Below are 27,213 nucleotides of genomic sequence, written 5' to 3'. Positions count from 1 at the left end.
AGGAGCGAATGGATACTCAAAAGGTTTCCTATAAGGGTTTTTACTTCTACCAGGAGTTGATATAAAAAGGGGATCTATACCCTATTCACTCCAATTTTCTTTTATTTGTGCCGCGCGTTCGATCCCAGTTGGCTGACATAGTTCATGAACGCACAACATTGCTGCAGCTTAGATGAGCTGCCATAAAAGGTGGTGCCTGTGCCATTGACTACCACATAAAAAGCAGGAAGACAGGGACTTTGTGGTGTCCCAAATGCATTACAGTGAAAGTGGTTCATTACTGTCTGCTGAAAACGGGTGGTTGCAATGTACGAACATAGCCGCACACAGCAGGGCATGTGCTCTACACACACACACACACACACACACACACACAAACAAGGATGGATTGTGATTAAAAGACAGAATGGGGAGAACGGGTGGCTATAAAGCATAATGAGAGCTAATGGTTTTCCAATATGTCCCCTCAACAATGAGTCTGAGTGGGCTGAATTCAATGGGGCGTCTGTGGGTTTGGTGGAAGTACTGTGTGTGTGGCAGGGTTGAGCTGTGGGGAGATTGAAGCAGTCAGGGACAAGAGGAATGAGAGATGGGTGTTTACTCACTCATCATTCATGCAGTGAGACAGTAGGAAAATAAAGAAAAATAATCAAAGTAGAAACCCATAATTAAAATGTAGCAAAAGTGAAGGTTTTTCTCTTGTACCACTTGCTTGGATCTCTCGAAAGTCTACAGCAAACATAATTTGTGTTGATGGTTTGTTTTCCTCATTTGTTTGGATATCATCTTGCCTGTCTACCGCCATTCCCATTGCAATTTCAATGATTCCAGACAACTGTAATAAAAAAAAATGCTTTGATCTGAAGAATCATCTCCCACTGCAGAATAAATAAAACAGAGAAGAAAATTGCCATGCTCTCAATGCCTTCCCTTCTGAACTGTATGCCCATCTCTCTCAAACTGCTATCGTCAATGATATTGTGTTGCATATGTATGTTTTATGGCACTAGAAAGGTCATACCAACTAAAAAAGGTCATACCAGCTACCACAACTGAAAAAACAACACCCCTCACAGGAGCCGGTTGGTCATTTCCATGTCCAGCAATGTGAGGAACTGTTTCTGTGAATACCGAGAGTCTGCAGTCTCGACTCGACATGGCAGTCTAAGTACAGCCTCTGGGGTCTATCAAAGGCAAGCTCCACCACATCAAAGAGCAAACACCAAAGAGTAGCAGTGCTCAGCTTCGTCTCACTTCAAGCCCGACCTGCCATTGTTGAGCCAAAAATAGCTGGACACTTAATTTTCAGGTTTTTGATCCTACTATTCAACTAAAATTTATTTTGTAAAAGTTATCAATGTACATTTCACTAACCATTCACCTCATGGATACAGTATTTAGAATATAATAAATGAATAGCCAACTTTTCTTCTCCAAGCATTGCAATTTCTGTCCAGCTTCATTTTGCTGTTTATTTTTGTTCTCGGAGCAAACCCTATATGAGTCACTGCATGAGTCAACAGGCAGCACATCTCTCCTTAACCGTTTATCCGAGGCTATTATGAGCAGGCAATGCACCGGAGAGCGGGGTGAGACTCCCCTTTGCCTTGTTTCATTTATGGAAGTGCTCACCTTAAAATATGGATGAGAACGCACACACACTAAAACTCAAATCAGGAAATGAGTTACAGCTTCATACCTGAAAATTGAGAAAACAAACCAACTCAGAACCTTCATAAACTACTGTCAAATAATTGTATTGACTGACTGAGAATGACCTCATACTAAGTGTGACTATAAAGTGACTTAATGTGAATTACTCACATAGAGTACTCACCTCTACATACGCACAATAGCATGATATAAATGCCTTTCAATGTTTAACCGACAGCCAAATCCATCTGCACTATCTTTAATCCTCAAAATGAATAGAGAAAAGATAAAAAGCAAGTTGGCCAACATTCAGAAGCAAACTTCCAACACAGAATTCACTTTAAAATCACTTTTCTTCTTCTTCCTGTCCCTTAAGCATTGCCGTTTGAAGTCTGTGGAGAATATTTTTATGACTGAACTTCTTTTTTCCTGAGGAAATAAAAGAGTTCTTCAGTACTCAAAGTACAAAATGGGTCTTTGCATCCATTGCAGAGCCTTAGAAAAATTGCCTTATCAAGTGACATGTAACATGGAACTAAGTTTCTGCTATTTATATCATAGTTACATCAAATCATTAGAGTCCCTTTATATGGACATATGTTTGAAAAAGATTTATTCCTCACAAATATTCTTCAATAATCCCGAAAGGAGGAAACCATTGGAACTGCAAAGAACTTGAAGGTTGGTGTGTGTGTGTGTGTGTGTGTGTGTGTGTGTGTGTGTGTGTGTGTGTGTGTGTGTGTGCGTGTGTGTGTGTGTGTGTGTGTGTGTGTGTGTGTGTGTGTGTGTGTGTGTATGTGTAGACTAGACGTATGCATGCGTAGACACATGCTTACATAAAGCCTGTAAGATTGAAACTTGTGGTGCTGCAATGGAAATTAGTCATAACTAAAGTTCCCATGCTGGCAGGAAGTGGAGGTTTGATGAACAAATCTGATGGTACTATGGTGCTGAATCAGCCATAACCATGAGGTCTGTTCTCCTATGTTACACATACATACATACATTAGAATGCATTGCTATCATTTATCCGTGGAACCAAGATAAAGTTAAAAGAACTGAAAGAATGAAGCACAAACAGACAGGCAGACACACACACAAACACACACACACACACACACGCACACACAGACCATGATGCAGTGTGTAGCAGGCAGCCATTATGTGAGGTAAGTGGGACGGCTGTGGTGAGCTGCAGATAGACAGGAGTCAGTCCCCCTCCCTGGACTGTGACGTGACTTCCTCAAGCCTCCATGCACACACTAATGAAGTAATGAAGAGCAGACTGGCAGGTTAATGGAAGCCAATCGACTGGAAACTATGCCACTAGCTGGGGACCAGGCGGCATGCTAATCATTTAGGAGCCTCCTCTCTTATGTTCTCCCTAATCCGTTCAAGTCCCTCGGACCTGAATCTGCAGCACTATATACTATGCAGATAACAGGGTGGAGAACAACATAACCTTCAGAGGAAAGAGGTAGTGACTGATTTTTGGTGTGTTTAGTAAATTAAGTCTGTAAGGAAGTACTGTATAATAAAACCTACAATGAACAGAAGCCCAATCCATGGTTGACAAGGGTGTAATCTGTAGATAGAGACAGGGATTGGGCGAAACTCTCCCCAGCCTTATGTTCTTTTGAGAAAAAAGTAGTAAGTTCAGCTCGCCTGGCTGCCTTTTCATAACTAATGATATTCTAAACGCTGTAGCTTTCAGCTAACTGAAGCTGTCAGAGGACTCATCTCTGCTCGACAGTATGTGAGCCAATTGACATGCATGCGTGTATTTCAGTGTATATGTGCGTGTCTGCATACAATATGTGCGCAAGTTGTAGCACTGTGTCTCATTTTATCTCTGAACTGAAGGCTGACAACAACCACTGGGTTTTACTGCAAGGCGCTGCTTCACTGTATGTTAGGTGATAGACAGTGTGGTGAAACAGCAGAATGCTAATCACAGAATCAAAGCAGGAACTACAAGAACGGCAACGAAGGGCAGTTAGAAGAGTAGAGGATGAGGAAATTGAAGAGAAATTGAAGTGGAAGTTCAGTTTGAACATACAGTATATGTGAAGAAGTCAACCATTCACAAATTAAAATATAATAATCTGTGTTGGAGCCCTCGGGATCTGTTCCATGTAAAAGTGCTCTGGTAAACCGGGGTAATAATAGCACACAGTCCAATACGGCAGCTCACAGTGGTTACAGAACAACGCCAACGCTCATTATCACAATTCCTTTACAAGTGTTATTTAGAGGCTCCAACATGGACTCCTTTGAAAATGCATAGCCAGGGATACTCTGACAACAGACCACAAGCAGAAAGAAAACGCATTGAGTAGTATATGCTTAAATCATTACAGATACACATTAAAACCCCAATAAAGGTTGAAAAACACCTTTGTTTTGTTATTGTGGCTGTCATTCAAATGACATATTAATAGGGCTGTAACTACTTTTGTTTAAATTATGGATCATGAATTAAATGAATCAATTTATCTTCAGGTCTGTAAGACTTTTCACTATTTTAGATGCATGTAAATGTATATGCTGGAAGTAGCCATGTAACAAAGGGTCAGCAACAATGTTTAGGCAGACATTTAAATGAAGCTCAACATCCGGTATCAGGGGGCCTAATTTGTGCAAGAAAACACTCCCACACAGTTACCACTAGCCTGTTTGTTTGACACAAGGCAGGACTGATGGATGACTCCTTGCTGCTCACTTCAAATTCTCACACTGCTGTCAGAATGTCATAACAGAAACAGTCTATGTACATCCACTGTTCATGCACACGATTAGTCAGGTTTGATGATGACTTTATCTTCTTTTTTTAATGAGCTGATTTCAGATACACCTTTCTGCATAAGCACTGTTGTACTGAGCTGTTGCATACTCGAGGGGCGTCTCGTTAGCCACGTGCCCCTGACCTTCCTCAATGCCCAGATGTTTTTGCCTGCTTAAGTGCATCCGACGTCACAGTTCCTTTTCCCACAGGGCCAGCTGTTTCTGCAATGCTGGAAAAAGAACCTCTTGGTCTCCTTTACTCATTGAGCACTCACCTTGACTTCATCTTGGTGATGTAGGCCATACCCTACTTGAGGTCGCAACAGCGTCTTGATAGAACGTTGAACACAACCCCTCATTTCCTCTCCCTCCATTTGGGAACAAGATTAAAATTGCATAAGACGACGAACAAGAAGCCGCAGCTTTTATGGACCCACGAGTAGCCGAGAGACAGGGGAATGCGAGAGGGTATGGTGGAGAAGGTCATATGTGAAGTCAAGGGGGAGACTCCAACACGGGTTGAGGAGGAAGTTGAGTGGGATGCAAGAAAGGATACCACAGGGTTAGAGCCTGCCCCTTTCCCGGAAGCTCACATGTTCATTCGTTCAATCACTCATTACTCAATCAGCCGTTCACTGATTACCCACTCGCTCATTCCCTCTCCATCCCCATATCCCTCCCTCTCTCTCTCTTTATGCAACGCATTGTTGCATACTTTTTTAACAAGTACAGAGCTCATAAAGTTTTACAAGGCTCACAGCTTTTTGCCCCGCAATCAGGCATAGCATTATAAGGCATGGTTGACACACGGCAATGGAGGATGTAAAGCTTATGGGCCATTAAAGTTCCTTAATGACACTTTTCGGCCCACCAGCCGTTGTGCGCGCACACACACACACACACACACACACACACACACACACACACACAGGCGGGGTGGCGTGGCAGGGGGCAGCAGAAGGGTAGCAGGCTGTACTCAGGCTGCACTGGCCAAATGGAGCTAGCTAATTATAGCAAATAAACTGCACTGATCTGTGCCATTAGCCAGTCAGTAATGAAGCAGAGTGAAGGGCTGCTGTGAAACTGATGAATAGGCCTGGCTCTGAGTACTGCACTCCCCTGCCTTTAGTTCAGCTCTAACAACACAGCCTTCTGGGGAAAACGACACTGCATTCAAGACTGTGAGAAGGGACTGTGACAGAGAGGATCAATGAGGGATAGAGAAAAATTATAGGGAAAAAGACAGGACGAAATTAAGGAGAGAAAGTGTGCTTGTAGGCCTGTGGATGTGTAGGGCAGAGAGAGAGATATAGCAGAGATGGTAATGTGGGTCAGGGCCAAAGAGGTCCCACTCTCTCTCTCTCTCTCTCTCTCTCTCTTTTTATCTCTTCTACCCTCTGTTCTAAGCTCCTGTAATGTTTTGCACTCCACTAATAGCTCACAAAAGCCACCACTTAGGAAATACTAAATAAAAAAAAGGCTTTTGATGGAGAAAAACATAAATTCAGAGCTCCGAGGTCCAATGCTCTCAAAGATTAATCGAGGGCCTGAAAGAAAATGCATTGACCTAACTGCAGTAATGGGTTACAAACACGCACACATGCCAATACTTAGAGAGGTATTGGTTTGAACCAACTGTAACGAATATAATCAATTAAAGAGTGTAAAATTAGTTTGGCAATTTACAACAGCTGGGATCAGAGCAGGTTCTGCTGCATTTACAATGAGAGGTGTGTGAAAATATGCTCATGTTCATAAGATGTGTACAATCTTTGGTCGATGCATTTATGCATATTTATCAATACTGACATACTGGAGTCTGAACATGTATACAGGGCCATAACGTAGACAACAGATTAAAAGCTCTGTAAAGGAAACTTAAACCCAAATTTTATCTGATCTTGAGGTTTAACCATTTTTCAAAATCATCTTATCTTTTGTTGGCCTATAGGCAATAACCTAAAGCTGTGTTGGTCTCATAAAGAAAATGACAAGCAAGGACCATGATATATCTTGAAAATCAGTAATACAGTTTACTTATCTGGCATATATAATTTTAGGTGGATAAGAGGAAAACATTTCATTTCATTAAAAGAAGTTATAAAATGTAGTAAGAGAGCCAGAGTGTGAGATATAACAGGAGGTTTCAGCAGCCACAGAGAAATAAACGACAGAGACTGGTGGATGGACTTCATCCAGACACACACACACACACACACACACATATTCACGCAACTACTGAATGTGAACAAACGCAAATAATACATGCTGTGATGTGTCGTAAAGTAAGTGCATCAGTATTAATGATCATAAAAAGGCTTAAAGTGTCCAAAGCTCTTAGTCTCCAGGGTGTTAATTATGCCCCCTGTAAGCAAGTGTACAGAGATACATACTGTTTACACACACACACACACACACACACACACACACAAACACACACATACACACGCTCCACAGTGGAGGAGATAAGGCAGCTACTCTGAGCCGCTGCAGAATCACAACTGTCACAGCTGATGTGTCACTGGGGAAAGAATTACAGTGAGCATGCAGGGGTTGCACTCTTCCAGAGCCCCCTCGCTCATTAGCATACATTTGTAAACTAAGAAACAAAGGCGGCGAGGGCCTTGGTGCTAGGCGACCGTGCTGTCACAATGTTAACAAGAGTCAGAGCCGAACAGAGCATCTAAATGAGGTGAGAGAGCCAGAGGAGACCTCTCTGTGATAATTCATCCATCTTCTGTGTTCCTGACAGATGAGCTGCTGCACTGGGAGACAATGAAAGAGGAGCCTGCACCAGGCCTGAATGCATACAAAAAAAACTCACATTACATAAACTCCAGAGTCAAGTCCCAGGCTTAGAGTTTCGTGGCACTAAGGTATCTGGTGCTACAAATAAAGAAAATGTTTTTAAAAAAATGAAAGCGCAAGGCAACCTTTTCCTCGCGGGAGCAACCAGAAGACATAAAACGGAGGTGTCAGGGAAAGGAATAAGAGACGAGGGAAAAATAGGGTTTAGCTAGGCCTGACTAAAAGATGGAGACAAATCAGTTTTCAGAAACCTCAAAACACTTGAGACAGGACTGACCCCTGAATAACCTTACTATGATTACCATCTCTCTTTCTCTCTCTTGCTCTCTCACTCTCTCTCTCTCTCTCTGTGTCTCCTTCACAAACAGGCTCCTTGCATTTCCTTCCTTCTCTCAATCCCGTATTCTTAGCTGTCGTGCTTGCATTTTGCTCATCTACAAACCTTTTCATCTTTCTTCCTTGTCCCTGGATTCCCCTCAATAATTCCATCGCAGCCATCTTATTTGCCGGCAGCTATTAAAATACCTGAATATTGTTATTCATGGCGGACTCGGGTGTGGTCATTATCCTCTATTGAACACGGGATTATAATTGTAGCAAGGAGTCATTGCTTTCCTTTGATGTGAAAGAATAAGATATAGAAGAAGAAATGGGGTACAGTAGGGAGGACAGGAGCCAAGGAAAATGTGGTGAGAGGTTACAACAAAGAAGACGGGAAGATGGGAAAGGAGAGCAGCGGAAAGGGGGAATCTCAGATGAAAAGGGAGAGGTTATGTGTGTTACACACGTGGAGGGGAGGGAGGAAGGGAGTTCGGAGAGGAGAAGGAGGAAGAGGAGGACAGCAACAATAATAGCCTTGTCTTATCACTGTACAGTGATAAATTATCCTCCTGTCGGGGAGTCAGTGCCCCGGCTGGGGCCAGGCCCGATGACAAACCACCTCCACCCTGCAGCGCGGCCCTGGCTATTTATGATCAGGCAACAAATACCAGCCGGTCAGGGAGCCAGCTGGGCCTCGTCTTGGGTCCACGTCATCACTCGCGGGGACCCGGGTGACAACCTCAAATGGGGCCACTCTGTCACGTCCCTTTTCGCCCACCACTCCGACAGTTACTTCAGCACATCATCCCGCCGGTTACTGGTGATAACTCAGCATTAGGAACATATTTTCAACTCTCTATGCCATCAAGTATAGCCACCTGTGACAGCAGTGACTGTGGTTATAAATGGATTCATTGATTCACAAGATTGTTTACCGCATGGACAGTGCTTGAACTAAATACTAATGCACAGAAATCTCATTACACAAGAATCTACTTATTGGTACTGAAAAGGCAACTGCCTAGTCAGCATGGCTCTAATGAACAGTCCAATAACAGCAATCCTTAGCCGAATGTTTGAGGTGCAAGATGCAATTTCAAAAGTGTCTGAAAAAAACTAAATCATAACAGTAAGTGTTAACTATTCAGCAAAGTAAACAGAATTACATTAAAATCAGAGTAAACAAATACATGACATTGTAATGCAATTCTGCTCCTGCAACAGCAAGCCCACGAACTGTTCACTCTCAATCCCTGCTTCTAAAATCCCCATAGCCCGCGCCGACCCTGAATCAGACACGAAGGATGGAGAGCCCCAATAAGAAAAACACAGGATTCATCCGAGCAATTAATTCATGCAAGCCGCTGCAATTGCTTGCATTTTGTTTCTTGTGTCTGTTTACCCACTCACATACTCCCGCTCACCGTAAATTATTCATGGGTGTTCCTTTTCGTAACCTCCAGCTACAACAGAGGCTGGTCCCGCTGCAAACATGAAGGCAACAACAACAGAAACCATTGATTGACATGTCTGAAGAGGGTTTGGGAATGAGCAGGGATGTGAGAGAGCAGGTTCACGGATGAGACATATTAACCACACAAGAAGGAACGGAGGGAAGTGGGTGTATGGTCCTGCTCAGCCTTGGCAAAAGACTAACTCAGCAGACAAATTCTCTATGCTCCTCGTGTCAGCCTAAATTTAAACACTTGGTGACTGCGTTTTTTAAGTGTGCAAGTCTATGTGAAATCTGAGGACAGCAACTATATGATCAGTAATCACGACACACTGATTTGCTTAATGGAAAACCTCAATTTAAGGTCCCCTTACTAGCTTTTCTGCTGCTTTCATGTACATTGCGTGGTCTTTAACAGCAGAATTCTAGGGGAATTTTTTTGGGGAAGATTTCTAATTTTGTCTGACTTCTGCCTTGCACTATTGAGGTCAGCACTCACATCCCACCATTAACATCCAGATTAACTAGTAGCTCTGATATGTGGATAACAAACACACTATTAATTTTAATGTTGTTTGTCCTCCAATCGTATACTTTTAATGGTTGGGTGAAGTAACTTGGTTGTAAAAATGTCATGGCACATTTCTCATGTCAGAACAATTAAGATGGAAGGTAAGAATTAGAACATTTTGATTTTCATATGGTGTCGACACTCGTGTTCCCTCAACCTCTAAGTGATGAGTATGTTAATGCACTTACAGTGGGATTTATGGTGAGTTGCCGTTTGATAACCATCTTCACAAGCCTAAAACCTGCGTATTTATGAATATCACAGACATCACTAGAGATGAGGCTGTTAAGTTAAAAAGACATGGGAGGAAATAAATAAAACCAACGCTGCATGTTATGTGAGCAATTGGGAAAGCGATCTGACAGCTCTGCTTCCATTTTTAATGGATTGTCCAGGGAGATGGCACTTCTAGGCCGAGTAGAGGGTGCAACAGAATCATTTAAATGTGCCTAATTGAACAGAAGCCCGTCTTGCTCAGTGTTTGAGTTCCCACAGAACCTCAATCAATGCGTTTCGCCACTGATTTGCAGATCCAGATCACGTTTAAAAACACAGTGTCAGGATATCACAGTCTTCTGTCTCTCCCCACTTGGCAACATCCTTGAAAACATGCAGGCAGACCAAAGAATACATTGGCAAGAGGCAAACTGACGGATGAAAGACCCGAAACAGACATGATTATGTTGCTGTGGTGTATTCATCATCTGCGACTTTGGCTGGATGCCATCTACATTTGGTATCAATTGGAAATAGCCTAGGGTTTGTCTCAGGGTTTGTTTATCAAACTGCTAGAAATGTGAATTTTGTAAATAGTAAGTTGTATACAAGTAACTTAAGGGACGGAAGTGGCTGCAGTTCAGAGAATATTTTAATCTTAAACAAAATATATAATTTAAAATAGGGTGGTTCTATTATACTATTTTAAATCTGCAGATTTCTTTAAAGCAGTTACAAAGAAATGCCACATTTGAAGGAAGAAATTATATCACTTTTCTATCTTGATTGCTATCACTTCGGGTAATACTCTATAATATATTGAATCCCTGTGTATGTGTATTCTATTCATAGATGGTGTGTTAATGTATTGAAAAGAGAGGAGAGGAGAGGAGAGGAGAGGAGAGGAGAGGAGAGGAGAGGAGAGGAGAGGAGAGGAGAGGAGAGGAGAGGAGAGGAGAGGAGAGGAGAGGAGAGGAGAGGAGAGGAGAGGAGAGGAGAGGAGAGGAGAGGAGAGGAGAGTGTGTTCATCTGTGACTGATGTGCAGTGTGTGATGACCTATATCTGAACTCTTGTCACTATGCCGCCACTCATGACCCTCTTAACCAAGCAAGGAATACTGGATTGGGCACAAACATTTAACAGCATGGCACAATCAGTACTTGTCTTTTTATATGGTTTAACGTAAGACAATAATAATAAGAGGGCAGCTCACAACAAAAGGTTGGACCGATAGTGTATGAACCTGCCTCCACTCTCCTCACAGAGTACCAGATTCTGCGGACGCTTGCAGCCACCTCCCTGGGGAACAAGTCATTCACGCTGTGGGAGGATTTAATGTCGAAAACCCTCGCCTTGGTCAAGTAGATTCAAAATCGCTTACCCTTAACAACAATCGCCATTCTATCCTGTTGTCCTGAGTACACACCTGCTGTAGAGCCAAAACAAGACTTCCCCTGAGTGGTGAGCTTGTATCTATCTGACGACATCTCTCCATCCTGTCTTTCGATCCTTGAAGTGTTCTCTATCTCTGTTTATGGCTGCACTTTTCTTGGATGCCTGAATACAGTTTTCGCTTTAGTATGTGATATATACACAATTCCCACTTAACACTCAAAATCAACATAGGCTACAGTCATTTCATGTTGTGAGACTAAATATTGCCGATATTGCCTACATGCTGCACTCATTATAACAGAAATGAGACGGGTTTACAATTTAAATAATTATATCACATATATGAAATATTTTATTTAAATAATTTTACTGTTCAAAAAACTACAAAATGGCAAAAAGACAAATATTCAAGACTACTGTGGCACTTTTCTCACTGCTGTTTCTACCAGTCGGTGGCTTTAAACATGATTAGAGGTAAGACTACCTATCATTTACTGATCTGTCACACTTTAATAGGCATTACACCGTCTTTACAGCTCACCACTATCCAATTAAGCTATCTGCCTATTTCAAGAAGGCTGCCGAAGAGCGATCAGCACCTGCCAAAAAAACGTAGGGAACATGAAAGAAGTATTTCTGAAGTGTTTGTAGAAAGAGAAAGGAAGACTGTCACAGTCAAAAACAAAAGACCATTCTGCTCAGTGTGGGCAGAGTGAGAGGGAGGAAGAAAAAAAAAGTTCTGCAAAGAGAGAAGACATTCAATTGTCATGCCAGACAACACAGCAGTGTGGGAAGCTGGAGGGTTGCACACAGACAGAGCTTGTGTCTTTCTGTTGTTAACACATCTAAATTGCATGAGGAACAGTAGGGAAGTGGAGGGCACAGGGCCACGGTATGGGGTCGTGGTGTGTAGGTGGACAAGGAATGACGGACAGGCACATGATATGAGCACCTCATGCCCTTGCTCTCTGCAAACTACTAACTAAGGATGCATGTAGCAAGTTTTAAATTAGACTAGTAGATTAGTCTATAAGCAAGAGACACCGAGAAAACCAAGCCCAATGTAAATGTTTGAGGAGCCCTTTAGCCTTAACATTCTTCCAGACAATTACCAAGCAGTTAATGTATATGCTGTTATAATGTGCGGCGCACCGTTAATTATTAAGACTGTTCACAATAAGATAATGGCCCTTTACCTTACACACGTATTGAACAGTGAATAACAATACCAATTGCTCGGCGGTCAAAAATATAAATGTTTGCTTTGCACTACACCACCTGTTCATCTCTCTCCCTCTTTTACTAACTTACCTATACACACGTGCAATCTCAGACAGTCTATGATTCTCACACCATCAAGTGCACGTGCCACTTTTCCACATACTGGGCAATTAATTACTAATTGAAACGTATTGCTGGTGTTGTTGACTAGTGAGACAGCGGGCATTTAAATGTTTAAACAATAGTTATTTGCATCCCTTCAGCAAACAGAGTACAAGTAGAGACACTTATTTAAACCAAATCATTTGTGCGGAATCAAACTTGTCATATTCCCATTAGAAACAGTAATAGAGATTGAGGCAGTGGGCAGGTCAATGATGAGGAAGAAAAGACAGTGGGAGATCTGAACAGGGAAACATGGTAAGAGACAGAAGAAGTAGGAAGCCGGAAAGGATGGGATCAGAGAGGACAGTGGCAAGGGTAATAAGATGAGAAAAAGTGTAACTTTAATCAGCCGGTCCCCAGAATGCACAAGCACACACACACACACACACACACACACACACACACACACACACACACACACACACACACACACACACACACACACTAAAATAAATATACCTACAGACCTAGTGTGTGTGTGTGTGTGTGTGTGTGTGTGTGTGTGTGTGTGTGTGTGTGTGTGTGTGTTTGCACGGCAGAACCGTCCGTTTCATTACAGGCCCATTTCCACCACCTAATACCCGGACAGCAGCAGCCGATAAGGAATGTACACACTCACCTCCATACACAACATCTCATTTGAGCGGAGGAAATTGGAAAGAAGAGGAGAAAGGAGGAGAGCCCGGAGAGGTGAGAAAGACAGCAGATGAGGTGTTAAAAGGACCGGACGGAGGAGAGAAGGACAGCGGCGGCGAATGAATGTTTGCCAGAGCAGAGATAAGCTCCTTCCGGCTTGCGCTAAAGGCAAAAGGTGTGGGTTTGCGATTGAGGAAGGGAATGAAGGAGGGATGGAGGCTAGTAGAGTGGTGAGGCTGAGGAGAAATGGAAAGGAGGGAGGTGGAGCAGAGAGGGATTGGTAGACAGAGGTTTTAAGAAATTCTAAGAGATGCAAAAAGCCGCAAAGGTGCACTGTGTAACTTTGGGCGTGCCAGAGAAGTGAAAATTATTTAATGAATATTCTCGAATGAGCAAAGTTTCCTCCAGGAAAATTGGATCCCCGCCCGGATCCCCATTTGAAGTTAGAAAGCTACCAGAAAAGTTACTGTTTCACTGTTGTTGTTTACAGCAGCAGGGCCCACAGGCTGGTTTACAAACATATTATAGGCTTATGTTTGGTTCAAATGATGATAGAAATATTCAATACTAAGAAGTACACGCAGAGTTAATTTTTTTGTAGACGTATTGGCAATACGTCTACAAAAAAATTAACTCTACGTGTACTTCTTAGTATTGTACGGTATTGCTAGCTCTTCAAATGTAAACAAATCACCCTCGTCTGAAACTGTGTGGTGCACCTTTAATATTTCTTGGCAGCAGAATAAAATCTATAGCAAAATAAAGGGTTTGTTGGAGAAGGCAAAGATGCATGGGGAAGAAACAGAGGAGACATAGATGTAAAGGGACCAGCACCAAATGCAGTAAAACTACTTAGGGCTGAAGTGAGGGTCAAAGGAAACAATAACAAGTTGCAATGAAGCATACAGAGCAGCAAAAATGCCCATGATGGTCATTGCTCGGGACAACAGGCCAGCAGCGCTCGCACATCTTGCTGTATTGAGGGTCACAAGCACGGAGAGGGGGAGAGGGGGAGAGGGGGTGGTGACAACATTATTCATAGCAAAAATCCTAATTACTCTGGGCTGTGACAGTGGACCTAAGTGTGCAGATATAGGGACACACACAAGGGGTCAAATCGTATTAGTTAAAGCATCTCTAGCCATAAGATACTCTGCTGAATTTGTATTCCTCCATGCAAACGGGGGCAAACAGGCGAGGAGGATAGCAAACAGACACATGCACACAGTGCAGGGTCCTCACTCTTGGCATGCAAACACACATCGCCGATACAGTAAGATTGAGGGAAACATGCACGCAACCTAGGGCAGCACAAAGCAGACAAAGAGGGAGTGAAATTGTTGCAAATGTTGCTTTGGACAGAAGCGTCTGCAAAATGAATACATTTCAATTAAAAACTTTCTTGATGCCATTCACTTATGATATTTCTTTCAATTCATACGGTACTAATCCTTGTGATTTGCAAGTTAAGTTTGCAAGCCAAGAATGGAAGCTAAATCTGCAGTTGCATTCACTGCAGACAACTGTAACAAATTGAAATGTGAATCACATTTTGTTATAGAATCATACGCTGTGGATGAATGAATTCATGCAGTAAATCGAGAACGTATGCCCACAAACAAATCCCATTTCCAGCTATAGCAACCTCCGCCCATCTGTTCCCTGCTCTGGGAAGAATCCATCATGGGGCCTAATGGTGGACCGATACTGTCAAAAGCTTACTATTCGGGATGAATGATGCACCTACTCACCACCCCTGATCGTGCTAGCGCTTGACACCACAAACCAGGTCAACTTCTCAGAAGATGGAGAGATACATGCAAACAAAGTGAGTCACACACACAAAAATGCTTGCGCACACATACATATGCAGTCCACCTGTGTATTAGTTTATAACACACAGCATGTCGGGGAGGAATAGAGGGGCAGGGGGTTATTGCTAAATCTAAAATCAAACTTGAAGGGAAAGGGATTTCTACCGGTAATATTTTGTTCATGCTGTTTGCTCCTACCCTTCTACATTACCTTCACTTTAAAACCAAGAGAGAGAGAGAGAGGGGATGTGGGGTTAACATCTTACTGAAATGTCTCCAGACAATCAGGGAGAGGATATGTACTATTATTATCACAGAGTTCGACTGCATGATTACTGACTGTGGCTGCCAATTACATTGAAGCCATGATTGCAGAGATGTGTTGATTCCCTCTGTCTTTTCTCAGCCTGCTGAAAGGACGAACAACTGTCGGGATGCTCTTGGACAACTGAAATGGTTAATAAGAAAGGAAAGAGTCGATCCAGTGAATCCTAACCTTTCCCTAGGCTTATTTTACATGGATAGTAGAAAGGTTATAAGTAATCACCATGTAACCAATAACAGATAAAACCAAACCTATAGTCTAGAACAAAAGAAAATAATCAATGATACATATCAATGTAAATATATTCTAGAGGCGTGAATCTTCACTGGCCTCAAGAATCGTAACGATTCACCAGTCAATGATTCCATTGCTAAACGATTCTCGATGTATCTGCAATTAGAGATGCACCGATCCCCTATTTTTCAGTACAATCCGAATCTGATAACTTGGTTTTGGATATTGGTTGATAATGATTGGATGATGTCGGTCCTATCCCTATCTGCAATGTGTTGCAATCCTTAATTTTCTATATTACCTTCATAAAACTTGAACGTCGACAACAGAGACGCAACAGTAATAGCCAAAGAAAGCTAACGGTTAAGTCAAAACATTGTACAAAACCCAGACTTAATCTTTAACAGTTCTGTTCTTCAGCTGAGTTTGAGCAGCAGATGGTTTGGGCATATGAGGGTGGTATTTTAAGGGTGAAATAAATGTTTTTTACAACACCGGGTGCATCTTTTAATATCCGCTGATCGCTGCTTCCCTCCAAGTGGCGATGCTTCTGGTCTTAACTTAACTTTATTGCCCTTTCAACCAAGACCAAATAATCTTTTTGTCACGTCCACATCGCGATGCCTCATATAGTCGAGAAATTTCCACACCTCTAATACCCACACACACAGACACACACATAATTTCGAATAAAGCAGAGATATAGCATGAAGGACATGGCTGGCTGGCAGGCAGACAGAAAATCTCAGGGAACCATGTTTCTATTCACAAACATACATAAAGGGGGCTTTGGAGAGAGCCCTCGGAGGTTATTTCTAATTCAGCTCCAGATCTCACGATGCCTCTTGAACCTACTGTTCATTCATGCAAAGCACGGCCACTCTCAAAAAACTGCATGGGGAAGTGTACAAGGGTCAGTGTCACGTGACGGCATCCATGAGAGTATAGTAGGGGAGAACGGGGTATTTGTCACACGGGTTGGTTGTCACAATCGTTAGATCTCGGAACCAGAAGGCACTGTCTGTGAAATTTTGGTATGTAAATATCCAGAATTGGGATCACAGGTCACCTACATAGTCTTCCTTGGAGTTAGACTGCTGAATTTGAGGTGAGACGACTGTTTGTGTTTTTCATGTCAAATTGAAAATATTTAGCTCCTCAGTATTTTTCTTCTAGGCTATTACACAATGGGTTTATAACAAAACACTTGTTACCCATACAAAGTGTGAAGGGTAAACTATAGTTTAGATTGTGGTTAGCAAGCTAATTTGTTGTCAGATGGTTGTTGGCCTTGATGCTAGCAAGAAATTCAAGTTGGGGTTGGTCGTCACATTTTTTGGGGGGTTGGTTGTCACAAGTTATCTCAAGGCTGCAGCCAGAAAAGGAACCCAATAACGAAATAAATTGTCAAGCTGTATCCTCACTGACACCCCAGAGAAGGAAACAATAGAGCAGGAAAAGGCAGCTAGTATGCAAAAGAAAAAAGGGCAACAAAATCAAAACAACCCAGTGCATCCCAAACTAGACCAGCTGCCAAGGCTACAGTAAGTTCTGTAGGCCTATTTGTCAACTTGACAATGCAATTAAACTTTCAAATTTAGTTCTACTTTCTTGCCTTCTTTTTAAGATTATTCCCATTAAGATAACATTGTGACAGACAGCCCCATAGTGTTTGACAACCGACCCCTTGATGTGGTTGGTTGTCACAATGTGTAAGGGTGTCTTTGATGATTAATTTCTTCTTTATTACAATAAGATAGAAAAAGTGAGGGGTACACATTTCAAGCCAACACCTTAAGCTTCAATTTAATGTAGGAATGAATGACTATTGTTTAGGTGATAAGCCTTTCTCACTAGAGTAAAAAGTGTGCCTACTTACCCCGTTCTCCCCTAGTGCATTAGTAACGTATTATCTCCATGGTGTATGACACATTGGTATTCTCTTGTTTGCAAACAATGATATGAATACATATTGCATTCTTAATGCCAAGAAGAAAATGTGTATTGGAAGATGTTAGTGAGTATGCATTGTTGTTCATACACCAGTAGAGCATGTGATACAAACTATGCATATGCACATTGAATAGGGGGGCTATGTGGCACTATTGTAGGCTAATTGTGAACGAATGTGTAGGAAACCCTGTAGTATCTTGGTATCATGTTAAATCAGTGTCACTTGTCATTAAATGTATTTAAAAACTATTTACTTTAATACAGCGACACGATATGGATATCTCCCACAGTGTTTATATCAGAAAGTCACTCTTAGGGTGTATTCACACTGGGAAAGTCCGCTAGTGCACTTGCTTTGGTCCAGACCAAATAGAGTTTTGATTTTTTTTGTTTGGTGTGGTCCACTTTCATATTGCCCCTTTTGCAAGTGAACCAGCATTACGAAGCAAAACCACACGTGATCTGAGGTCATTCATTCATTGGACAGACATTCTGGGGTGGAGAGAAACAGGAAGCACGAAGTTTAAACTGCGAAATATATATCATTGATATAATATGGGACTAAAAATAATAAAAGGGCCTACATCTAACCTATAAATAAAGAGGAAAAACATCAAATTATTGTTGTTTCATATGGTCATAATGTGTAGCCTTATGTCAATGCCACGTTATGTGGCTTGTAGCCTACGATGTGAAACATCATTTTTACTGTATTTTTGGTGCTGGATGCGCGTCACGCGAGAAGAATAGGCTCAAGCTGACACTCAGCTGATTAAGCTGTGTATCAGCTGGGTCGGCGCAGTTCAGCTCCAAACTGACACGGGGATAGTATTGACGGTCCCGTACATGGGAAGCAAAATAAAAACACACACTTCTTGCGCAGCGTGAACCTGTTGGCACTGTGCGAGAGACGCTCCCCTCTCCTTCATCTGATCGCTGAACACATTCAGCATTTATATTGTTCTGGGCTCCCGGTCAAACCACAACTAATCTTCCTAATAATGGTGACAACAACACTTTCCCATAATGTGAAGCTGACGGCTATTTATTAAAAAAGAAAAGAAAGAAAAGGCACAGTGCCTCCTGCATTTGGGTCGGATCGAGTCCGAACAAATTCACACCACAAACGAACTGCAGCAGAGTGCGTTTGGAAACGCATCGAGACTACCTCTTCAGCTGGGTCTCGGAGCGTTTGTTTGGTCCGCACCCGAGTGCGATTGCTGTATTCACACCTGCCTGAAAGATGCGCACCGAAGGCAGAAGTGCATCTGAGTTCGTTTCAACCGAACTAAACACGGCATGTGTGAATACACCCTTAGAGACTCATTCCCTCTAAGCCAATCACTGTGGCCATAGAAGGTATGAACATGACATAATCCATAGCAACAGGGTCAACCCCGTCCTCTAGTCTTAGCAGCTTTGTGAATATATATTTATTTATTTTTATATATTTTTGGGGCATTTTTATGCTTTATTGATAGTGCAGAGAGACAGAGGTGAAATGGGGCAGAGAGGGCAGTGACATGCAGAGAACGACCGCGGGCGGGAATCAAACCTGGGTCTGCTGCTGGGCCCGGCCCAGGGGGGTACGCCCTACCAACTGAGCTAAGGGCACCCTGCTTTGTGAATAGGTTTTAAGAAATTAATCCTAACTAAGAACTTTTAGTGCTCCTTAGGAGTACTCTTAGCACTAGAATAAAATGTTTGTGAATACGGCCCCTGGTAAATATTAATTCAGTCATTCAGCAAACAAGTATGTTACGGCACCAAAGAGCTAGTGATAACTATCGTCACAAGTATATTAGTATGGACTCAGTACCTCTAAATTGTGTCTTCAAGTGTATCTACATTTAGTTTTACAAGACATCAGACAGATTTTTGGGGGGTTTGTAGAAGGGGAAAAAAATAATAGATGGCCGTGGAGCGTCCCTCTCCTCTCAGTAAAGTTAAAAGAGCTACTCTCAGCCCCCATGTCAATATGTCTGGGAAGCAACACGTGATAAACTTTAAAATATACTAAAAAAAGGGAGACAGAATCAAGCCATCGAGGCCTCAAGTCTAGACTTAAGACCCAGCACCCGGTTATCATATTATCGGTCTTTATTTTTGGCTATGAGCTTTGGTTCAAGCAGTTGAAGAGTAGTCCCTGTGGTTGGAGTCGAGAATGTCTCTAGTTCCCACATTAGAGCTGGACCAGTGCTTAACTGCTTTTTTCTTTCAAGATTAAAAGACAGCCCCTAGGTCTGATTCCCTGCCGCCCTGGGTCTGGGTTAAGTAATTGGCTTGGCACATACTTCTCACCTATAAAGCGCTGTATGGGGACACTAAAACAGGCAATAGTTTACCATACTGTAATGTCACAGTGATTCTTAGCATCTCAGCATATTTTCAGTAAATTAACTATGGGATAATTGCTGGGAGTGCTTAAAAATATATATCTGGGAGATCTACCTCTTAAAGATCACACATTTTTCTCCATCATGCAAATTGGCCGTGTGTGTCTCTCTGGTGGGCAGAATTTCATTTAAACGCCTGGCTCCCATCTGAATTGCTGTTCATCTGAGTTCAAAGCCATTGATTTGCACACCACTTCCACAGGAAACAGAGAGAGAAAAAAGGGCCACATGCAGAAACAAGTCCACATTGATTCCCTGATAATACTGTATCTATAATGTGACACAAGGACAGTTAGCATTTTTCCTCATCATATGGTTACTAATCAACTTGACAAGCCAGCAAAGCAGCAGCAGAAACTCATAAAACAGTCTTCTCATCAGGCTTGTACAAAAAGGATGAAGCTGCTCCACTTTTAGGATTTTACAGGCTTTACCCTGTCCTGTATCAACCCTGCACCAGCAGATTATGATTTAATTCTCATGGGTGCTCCAGCAGTGCAATAAATGGAGTTTCAGTTATATATGTGAGCATACATAAAATCTATTAAAGTATTAAGAAATAAGAGCAAAAATATACAAGCCTTGATTGCATATATATTTTCTATCTGTGATTTTAGTAAGGTGACCATCAACTGGAGGACCTTCCTGCCAAGGTGCCCCTGAGCAATGCACAGGATTTAGCTTGCAACCCCGCAACCCACAGTTCTGGTCTGTTAAAAAATTAATAATAATTCTGGTTTATTTTACTTGTTTTTTTACAGACCAGAACTGTAGGTTAATTATGAAAATAATATGACCCAGCTGTCAAAAGCCCTTTGTTCCCACTTGATAATAAACCTTCATCAGAATGCACATTAAACATCAGCTGGTCAATTTGTTACCCCAGCCCCCCATGTGCTATCGATAAGCCACCATGCGAATAAATGCACACTGGAACAGTTCGTATGGCAGAAATATTGACCGGTCAATGTTTGCCTACAAGGCAGCATGGGCACCAGATAGGATTTCTGAATGAACGATATAAGTTATTAGCCTGGCTCCGCCCGCCCGCCTACTTCCGGCCAAATTTAATTTTCCCTTCAGTAGTCAGTCTGGGTGTACAGTGCATTTCCCAGTTTTACCGGAGAATCTACAATCGTCCAAACAGCGAACAGAGCGAGTGGCTGAGAACGATGACGTCGAAGTTGCGCTCCAGTTTCAGTTGAATGCTGCGTTCCTTTATACTCAGAAGAAGGAGATTTCCGACTTGGTAGTTCCGAGTTCCGACCTGTCTGTGTTCCAGTGCATCTGCTCGCGAAAGTATGGACGCCTAAAACCTTTCTCGTCCAAATAACTAAACGTTAGGCTCTAACAAGTTACTGTTGCCAGGTACCGGTAGATTCATAGACTACAATATGTAGTGAAGTCGGAAATTTCCGAGTTCCCTGTCCAACTGGAACGCACCGCCAGAAGCCGGCTCATGACACACGTGACGACCAAACGTGATGCGATTGGTTGGCTAATCCAGAGTGGCACTGGGCAGATCCAATAGTTTTAAACTTCGACAGACACCCGCCTCTAAGTGAATGAACGTTTGCCAATTACAGCACTTCCAGACCTTCTGTACAAATGAAATGAAGTACGATGGTCTGGTTGGACCAGGCTAATAAGTTATAACATTTAACAGAAAAATGGTGATCAGTGCTTTTTGCCTTTCAGATTGTACAGCTTCTCTTTCAATTGACTTTTCATTAGTGGATTTATCAAAGCCCATGGTAATGTTATGACTTTTATTTAATCCCATTAAGGCTAGAATTGTCACATATTCAACCATAAAGTAAAGCACAGGCGATGAAAAAGCTGTGAGAGCATTGTAATTGTCTCATCGGGCTACCGCGGTCTTCTATTACATCATCTAATTTTCCGTCCTCTGGCCATGATGTGTTTCTGTGCCACCCAATGTGAGGAGGGGGTGAGGTGACGGCATGGAGCCGCAGAGGGCAAACCCAGCGGGGAAATCAGAGCTCTCTCTCTTTGTGTGATTCAATATCACGCTTGTGTACCCATGAATGGATGCCAAGACATTTGAGTTCAGAGCCAAGGAACAAGAGCCACAGCCCCGTAAGGCTTTAGCGAGGACCAGACGGGTTGGGCAGAGCTGTGTCGCCTAAGAACACATATGCGCAGACACAGTTAATATACTCATGAGGATAAATTAAAAAGGGGAATTATGAGGTAAAGTCAGTCACAAACAAAGACATTCTGAGGCAGAATTCCAATGAGAATTAGGGCAACCTATAAAATAATTACATGGCAATAAGAGAGCAAACCAAACCATAGAGAGAATCAAGAGAACTGCCTAAGCCGGTGAGACCGTTTGAAAAACCTTTACACATTCAGAAAGTTGAGGAGCATTAAACCAGTCGCTTCAGAACTCCAATGAGTGCAGATAAGGATGGCCTGCAATTGCCAGAAACGTCACCTGTAAAAATAAACAATTTTCAACCTGCAGTTTATTCTACATTCAGGAGGAGCCTGCTGTACTAAACCTCTAACCCTTTTGCTCACACTCACTTACAGTCCACACGTCAGTGCACATATATCTCTGAGCTTCAGCTGCTAGCAGCTTGGCAAGTGGATAGGAAAGGGGAATTGTGAATTATGAAATTGGATTATGAGTTCGGGAATTCACTGAGCCCCATATTGTCTGTCAGATGCAGAGGAGAATATTGGGAGGGGAGGATGTATTATTTTGGCAAAGAAAATTAAATGGGACAGCTAGTGAATGCACTAGCTGGTAAAATGTAACACGTGGATGCTTTATGGAGTGGTAAAGACAAACAATGTATTGAAAGAGTCCAGTCTCAAAAACCCATTGAATACAAACGCAGGTTTTAAGAAATAAACTTGCTTGTGAATATTTGTAAGAAATATAAGTGTGCCATGACTGGGTGCATTGTTTTGTATGTGAACAGCCTGCTACACTGATAATTAATAGTAAAAAAAAGGAGCAGCAAACCACAATGAGAGAATTCCCCTCTTTCTTTCGCCGCTTGCATTGTTGTCGTCACTGATGTTCTTTGTGCATCTGATGCATACCCGAGTAACCCAACAAAGAGAGTGTGTACAGGCATGCAAAAACAAATTGTCATTAAAGCGGATCTATGATGCTTTTTGACTTTTATGACCTATAAACGTTGTTATGATGATTCATAGTCATGCTTAACCATAATAAATTATCAAATAATGACTTACATGCATTTCGACGTATTCCCTGCTGACCGTCTGGGGTGTCTGTGCAGAGCACTAAACACTATTCTAGCCAGTTGAGAAGTCAGTGTTCAAAGCGGTCTACCCTTCCATAACTTTGTGACGTCGCATGTAACTTTGTGAAGTCACCACGCGGATGTTTCCATGTATGGTAATGCTGTCACTTCCCTGTTCGCGTCTGCCTCGCGCCCTTATAGGTCCATGCTCGCGCTTCCCGCCACTGAAAGTGTTCCGGAAGGAAGGTAACCAATCACAACGGAGTGGGGTTTGCAGGAGGGGGGGGGAGGGGAGCGGAGATGGCCGATCACAGGCGGAGGGAGCGGAGATTGCCGAAGCACACAAGTGTTGACAGGACGTGCTGGATCGCCAAAATAAGAGAAAGAGCTTCCCGAAAATCTACATAGTTTTTTGTGATGTGATTCGTGTCAGGTTGCTCTATAGCAGTGTAAAACAAGAAATTAAGACCAGAAAAGTAGTATAATAGGTCCTCTTTAAGAAAATATATGTTTTAACCCCAGAAACAACAACACGGACCCACAACAGTCAAATTCATTTAATTCTTGAGTGGGCTACAAACAAGTCCTGACGTCCTAACTCCTAAAGGGATGGAAGAGAAGTTTTAGTTACCGCATGACTGCATGTGTATGTGTCCGTACAGCATAGGCACAGCACTGGAGGTTTACATGTGTATGTCTGGCCCTGAAGCACTCTGACACCCAAATCAGCTTAACTCTCAATTAGTGGATAAGAGACATTTAAAGAGGAAACACCGTAGGGAATGCTGGGAGAGACAGAAAATTAGAGAAGCTACATTTAAAAAAAGAAAGTGCCAGAGGGGCCAGAGAGAAAGATGGGGAAATAAGCATGTTCAGAAAACAAGCCGACGGCTTTTCTTCACATTTCTAAACCTTTTATAAGTTGACCACAAGGACGATATGTTGCAGGACAAATTTTAACAAACCTTCTCCAGTCCAACCAATAAAACACTTTTGTTTTGAGTTGTGTATTAATGTACAGGGCTTTGAAAGGATATTTAGTTGCAAAAGTTTTGGAGTGAATATTAGTCAGACTGCATAAAATTACAGCCAATGTGGATTTACCTTGCACCTGTGGACCTATTGTGTTGTTTGGATGTGTACTTTCAAGTGTTCCATGTATCTCAAAAAACAACAACTGCTGTGTTGAGGAAAAAGGACAACATCGGGTAAATAAACAAATAAGACTTCAACAGGACTTGTAAAATGCATGTAAACACCTTTATCCGATCTACTTTGCACACAAGAACACCTAGATAACTCGTTCATAGTCGGCATTCTCTCTGCATGTACGTATACAGGGATTGGATATCGCATATCGGAGTTCTCGTTCTGCGCTTGCTCGAGAATCCCTGCGGAGGATTTCACAAGGAAGTGGAAGGAGGCGACGTAAAAAATAGTATGGTTGTTGCTGGAAGGGAACTGGGCGTGACTCTATAACCACTTGTTGAAAGGGCTACAGCGCCACCTAGCATAGTGGAGACAGCCATGCATCGGACATTTATAGAATATTTTAAAGGCCATGTATACTCAGACAAGTGACGCGGTCCGTTCGAGTGGCAAGTTCGGTATATGTGATAATCCAATCCAGTTGTCCCATGGAAACGCCCTGAGTGACATTTTCCCGGGGGTCTGGGACAGATTGTTGAACAACTTAGACTTAAAACCAGATTATTGCTTTGCATTTAGAGGTGAAATATGACATTGAGGCTGAGTACTCACTTTCACTCCAAAACCTTTTTTATCAACTGCGAGGCAACAGTGTAGGACAGGAAGGGTCTACTCATTTTATTTGCTTATGGTGTAAATTATGGGCTACGAAAATAACTATTATGATGTTGGTCTTTTATGAGTTCTTTATTATCTTTATGTGGGAGGGGGGGTATTTTGTTTTATTCTAGTTCAATCTTCCTCTCTTCTCTTCTCCTCTCTTCTGTGTTACCGCGTCTCTCGTTCGTATTCGTGTAGAGTCAGTAAACTCCATCGGTGGCCTGTTGCTTTAAATCTTGCCGCCGTAAAGGAATATGAGATACCACTAGGGATGTCCATGGTTAACTGGTTAACCGTTAACCGTTAAGAAGATCTTTAACCGGTTAATACTAAAGGTTAAACGGTTAAAAAAAAAATCATCTTAATTTCTCTGAAATCCGGACTCTTATTTTGATATCGCTAAACCGGATGTAAGAATGCCAACTTTCGGTAAAGAATGAAAAGAGTCGTGTAGGCTACTCCCAACTTTATAATAGGTCAATGGTACGCTCCCAGAAAGATAGCCAGTCACAACTTATGGTCACAACACTCCCCTGCCATGTGTTTGTATAATTTAATTAACAGCGTGGGCTCCCACTAGCTTCACATAGCGCTAGCATTAGCCTTCTTCAGGTGGATGCTGCCCTGCATCTATCACCGTCTCAGTGAGTGTGAGAGAGTGACAGACAGGCAGTGAGTGCCCCTGCACAGACACAGAGAGGTCTGCCATGCTTGTGTGCAAGGATCAATAGCGAAAATCCGTCATAAACAAAAGCGTAAAGTACCGTTATGCAGTAGGCTACTGATAACGTCGGAGCTTATCAATACTACGGTCTTTCTTAATGTTGCCCCGTGCTCAGCACTACTTAGCACCGGGTTTCGGTAGGCTACCCATCCCCTTTTCAGTCACTTATTTCACTTTCTGCTCCTACATTCGCATACATTACTAGACCTCTTCTCACAACAGACAAGGTGCCGTGTGAATGTCAAAATGCAGGCATTTAAATTGGCTACTGGTCCCTGAATTGTTTTTAAATGAATATGCAGGTCCTTGGAACAAAAAAAGGTTGGGAGTCCTGCTATAATGTTTCATGTATTTCACTATAAATAGGCTACATTAAATCTTAACGGTTAACCGGTTAATAACCGTTAATTCTTGTGGTTAACAGTTTAAAGAAAAAATTCTAAATGGCCATCCCTAGATACCACTATCTCCTTTCCTTTCGTAATGGTTGGTCAGGAGTAAACCTATGCTAAAGGAGGGTTAATGGATGCATCGAGGCTCCTTTCCTAAGCATTTTTAGAATTCGAACCACCTATCTGCCAAGTACTTCCGGGTCATCTCGTTAGGAAAGGAAATTTCCTATGCAAAAAAGAGAATCCGTAGAGGCCCACAGTGTGTATGCTGTCCATTTTAAAAAGTGATTTTTTTTCCCAGGAACACAAGTTGGCCTAAGTGGACGTTTCACCCTGATGATGGACTCTGTATTCTAGTTTGGTCTTATAGCTCCAGGGCGAGAGACATATTTCCTCAAACAGAAAGCACCAGGGCCTTTTTGGTCTTTAGTACTGGCTTGTCAAGGAATTACAAAGACATGCTAGTTCCCCAAGAAAAGTTCTAATGCTGTATTTAGAATGTTAAAAACAATATAGACATGAAGAGAAACCTTTAAGATGGTTGAGTTGATTTGTGTAGGCTCTATCTATCTATCTATCTATCTATCTATCTATCTATCTATCTATCTATCTATCTATCTATCTATCTATCTATCTATCTATCTATCTATCTATCTATGCAATTAAACTTGTATTTTCTAGTTCACAATGCAATTGTTCTACCAGTGGTTACATATTGATTACTGAAGTTTTTGTCAGTTAAATCTTCATGTTAATTCTTGTTAACCAGCTATTGGTCTTCAGAGCCCTCAAAATATTTTTTTCAACAAAAGAAAAACTCCGTCCGGAAGATGTGTGCAATTTATTTTTGACGACGGGAGCTACTCCTTGTTTAACATTGTGGATTATAATATGGGGTGGGACATTTAATACTCAGCGAGGAGAGGTTGTGTGTTCTGCTCTGACCCGAATAAAGAGCTGAAGTTGCTGAGGGCTGCCGGCTCGTCTAAGCTAACAGGATGGGGTTGCTCATTCAAGTACAAACAACCACAAAGTGATTTGGGGATGGTGGACGGAGCGGAGTAATGACAATTTTTTGCTTGACTTTTAAACCTATG

The 27,213-nt window shown here is 42.1% G+C and overlaps 1 protein-coding gene across 1 annotated transcript in view; it reads right to left on the bottom strand.

Annotated features, from left to right (window-relative positions):
- Positions 1-27,213, bottom strand: part of b4galnt4a (beta-1,4-N-acetyl-galactosaminyl transferase 4a) — a 129,357-nt gene that overhangs the window by 87,682 nt on the left and 14,462 nt on the right. The window lies entirely within an intron of this gene.

This window comes from Ammodytes marinus, assembly GCF_949987685.1.
Source record: "Ammodytes marinus genome assembly, chromosome: 5".
NCBI classification, from domain to species: Eukaryota; Metazoa; Chordata; class Actinopteri; order Uranoscopiformes; family Ammodytidae; genus Ammodytes; species Ammodytes marinus.
Note: the sequence above shows the minus strand (reverse complement) of the source record. Positions and strands in the feature narration are given on the sequence as shown.